Source organism: Lolium rigidum, unplaced genomic scaffold, assembly GCF_022539505.1.
Source record: "Lolium rigidum isolate FL_2022 unplaced genomic scaffold, APGP_CSIRO_Lrig_0.1 contig_25424_1, whole genome shotgun sequence".
Lineage (NCBI taxonomy): Eukaryota > Viridiplantae > Streptophyta > Magnoliopsida > Poales > Poaceae > Lolium > Lolium rigidum.
The window spans coordinates 38567-42640 of record NW_025900047.1 but is presented as its reverse complement, the minus strand read 5'-3'; the positions used below and the strand labels follow the sequence as shown (position 1 = coordinate 42640).

Here is a 4074-nt window from a genome sequence, read left to right as displayed (position 1 = left end):
CTGCGCTGGATTTTCCCATTGGCGCCTAAAGATTTTGGGCACGCGCGCGACGACCAGTCCAAAACACGAGCAACCGACCAAACCACTCCAACAAAACCGACCCAGACCGCCCTGCCGGCCAGAAACCCTAGCCATTTCCCTTCCGCCGCCCCTCCTCTCCGGCCTAGATCCCGGCCAACTCCGGCCACCCCAAGCCTCGTCCTCCCGTGGATCTGCCGTGAGCCAGATCCTCCGCCAGCCCACTCCCTCCCTTCTCCACCAGCCCTCCGCCGATGGTGACGCGGGAAACCCCGAGCGGCGGCTGCCGTGGAGGAGGCCATGGTGAGCGCTTCCGGCACCAGCCATCCGTGAGTGTCGGCGGCCATCCGCGTTTCTCCTCGATTGGGCCAGTGCCATGACGAGGAGACGGCGCGGCCGGCGATGGAGTAGTTCGCCGGCTTCCACTCCTCTACTATTTTGGCACCTCCCCCTTGTGTGCCGTCTCCAACCGGTGGCGTCGTGGCCCTACTTCGCTGAGATCCACATCGTTGTGCTCCTATTTCGACTGGAACAATCCAGCCACTCGTGTTGAGACTAGGTTCTTCGACGGCGGCGCCACCGTTTCCGACAGCCACTAGATGCGTGCGTCGACCTGATTCCCGATTGCCTCTTTGTCCTCTATATCCTCAACGACCGTCCTACTATGTCCTCTATATCCTCTCATCTCCTTTGCGTTTTATTCTTGCAGATCTTGATCGGGTGAGACTGTTGGGAATCATTCGCAAGTGGTGGCGCTGGACGGCTGGAGCCACCTCCCTCCGCCGCCAGCAGATCATCTCCAACATGGAGCGCAGGTCTGGTTCCATCTTTCTACCTTTTCTCGTCAGATTGCTTTTATGTGCAAGTTCAGAACTATCAGGATGTTCCGCGTAATATTTGGTGGTAATATATTCACTGATGTCTCCTGAAATATTGTTCAATTTTCAACGAGAGCATAACAGGCATACCATGTTCATGCACTAGTCGTATGGGAGAGTCCAACAATTCAGTATGTTTAGAAAAAAGAGGTAGGGGAGTGTCTGACAACTCATGTCAAAAGGAGGATCAAATGCCTGCAGCTCTTTCTTTTTTAAGAATACCACCGTGTGCATTGCAGTTTTCAATAAACATAGTCTCAAATAGACTTCAAGCATAAACAGTACATTGTACATAGTCTGAAATAGACCATACCTCAACCATATTCAGTACCCAAACTACTGTTTCAGATGATGTAGAGCATGAGAGATAGATTCAGCATTAAGCTCATACTATTATTTACCATATTAATCTTTGGTTCTTCAGACCAAGGTGAAATTCTCATATAACTAGCATCTTTTGTGTCTGAAACCGGGAGGCCACGCTCACTGTCTATTTTATTTTCCTAAATTTCGTTGAGCCATACGTGCATGTAATAGTAAATACTTATTGGTAAAGTCTGGCAAGTAATGCAATCTTGAGATGACTAATGTCCAAGTCATGCATTTGTCCCTTTTATTTCTTCTGCCTGTCCTGTGTAAATTTATATATGGTGGTATCTATCATGTGCTAATTAAGATAGGTTGTTTTAGCTTGTTAATGTGTGCTTAATGATCATATGAGTTTGCTTTACTGCATTTTGTATGTGAATACGTTTGAAAGAAATTGTATGGCTCATTCATCGCATGGATAATCTATCACACCATAAATCTTGTGCCATATCCATTTCACACTTGCGATCTGCCATTGTATCTTCATACTAATGCATCTTCTGAATCTAGTTGTGATTGAGAAGAGACAGTTTCAACAAGATGATGCTGATACCAATACCTGACATGTAAAATGTTTTTCTCCTGACTATAGGATTGCCTCTAGCCTGCTTGATATGTATATTATTTCTTCAGTGATCATCAATCACTGCAAATGGTCGCTGACATGCTACTATTTTTTTTTGTAGAGAATGCAATAGGCTGACCTGCTAGCGCTACTCATGGACCAGATCTTTAACTAAAGCTCGATCCACCACATTGACAAAAAGTAAGTTATATGCTGCACGTCTTCTCAAACATATATGGGCCTAATTGCACAGTTCTGCCAGTCTACTACTGTACAATCCATGCAGTTTCAGTTCTTTCTGCTATTTAATTCCTTCTATTGTATTATATGCCATCTATAATAAGCAGCAACTTGTTTTACATTTCTTCTCTTTATTTACATAAGCTTGTGTCTTCATTTCTATACATGCCTTCTGTAATAAGCAAGACCTTCTTTTGAATATGACACATTTAATGGCCATGCGATGTGTCCTGAAACCTGATGATAGCTGGCATAAAATACTCTGTGGAATTGATCAATTGAATGACATCACTATTTTTGTTTATTATCTTTTCACTTGTAGACTATTAGATTCTGCCCTGTCTATAATCTGAACTCTAACTGCATCACTCTGGTTTCAGGCAAAATGCTTTAGTTCTCGAGGAAAAAGAACGAAAGGAGAAGGAGCTACGGGCCCAAATAATTGCTGAAGCTGAAGAGTTCAAGATAGCTTTCTATGAGAAGAGGCTACAGACCTGTGAGACAAATAAGGTCCATAGCAGGGAAAGAGAGAAGGTACGTGAGCGGGCATTTCTCAGTTCTAAGTAAAACTTACGGTGTGCATGACAAGAAGCCATGAACACTGAAAATTTATGTTGTGCTGCAGATTTTCGTAGAAAGGCAGGAGAAATTCCATGCTAGTGCAGACAAGCAGTACTGAAAATCAATCTTGGAGCTCATACCACATGAGATAGCTACCATCGAGAAGCGGGGCAAGAAAGACAAGGACAAGAAGCCATCCATTGCGGTCATTCAGGGCCCCAAGCCTGGCAAGCCCACCGACCTGTCCCGGATGCGCCAGGTCCTAGTGAAGCTGAAGCATGCTGTAGTTGCTACTTTTGTGAGCTCCCGATGGCTACATGATGCCACCCAGTACCAGACTCGCCAAGATGGAGTATCAAGGGCTGAAGTAGGTGAACCCTTATTTGTTCAATGATTTTCTTTCCTGATGCTCGTTTTTTTGTTCATTGTACATGAAGCCAATTGTTCATTGCTACTGTGCATCACTACTGGCAGATCACAACATTATCCTGCTACTATACATGCCACCTGAATGCATGATTATGGATTTTTAAGTGTGTGAAATGTCACATGTCTAAACATAGATATGTAAAGTGGGCTGTTTCAAAATAGAATCATAGTTACTAGATACACACATTATCTGCTACACAGGTCACCTTCACTCCGTGTTTTGCTTATTGACTGCTGCATGGACCAAAGTAGCAGATACTATGTTATGTTCCCTTATCATTGTTTATTGCCACGATAGCATGTCAGTGCTCACACTTCACGCCCACGTTATGCTTGCTTAGCAACTCTCCGATTGTTGTATCTTGCTGTGAAGAAGAGTTTACTGTGTACTATGTTCCTTGATGCTTATTTTACTTGGGTTGACCTGAAGCGATGTTTCTAGGCTGTGTAGGACGAGCTGCTGCGGAACAACCTGGAGCTGGAGAACCTGAAGACAACTTGTGCAACATCATTTTCTAGCAAGATGCATGCTGGAGATCGTGAAGACAACTCTAGTGAAATTTTATGTTTATATTGTAATAACGAGCATGACTGAGTCTTATTGCTCCAAGTCACCGTGACAAAAGTTTTATGTTCATACTAATAATGAGCTTGACTGGTTCTTGTTGCTGCAATGTAATTGATTAATTTGCTAAGTTTTATGTTCATACAAATAATGAGCTTGACTGGTTCTTATGGACTGCCGGTCCAAAACTGTAATGGGTCCTAAAAAGGCCACGGCCCAATGAAAATTGGCCCAGGCCCAGTAAGTACAGCAGCTAAAAAGGCCGTTGAAAAAAAATAAGCTAAAAAGGCCGAGGTAATTGGGCCAGTTATGGGCCAAGGCCCAACAAAGCCGAAAAAAATAATCAGAACTAATGGGCTCAGCCCACATAAGGAGCTGAATGGACCGGGCTGAATTCAGATAACGACGTTTTTAATTCGTCACAATTTTGCCACGTCGGATTGCCACGC

The 4074-nt window shown here is 44.1% G+C and overlaps 1 pseudogene; it reads left to right on the top strand.

The window, feature by feature from the left end:
• The first annotated feature begins 2439 nt into the window (after nt 1-2439).
• Nucleotides 2440-3655, top strand: LOC124680700 (annotated as a pseudogene).
• The last annotated feature ends 419 nt before the right edge of the window (nt 3656-4074 follow it).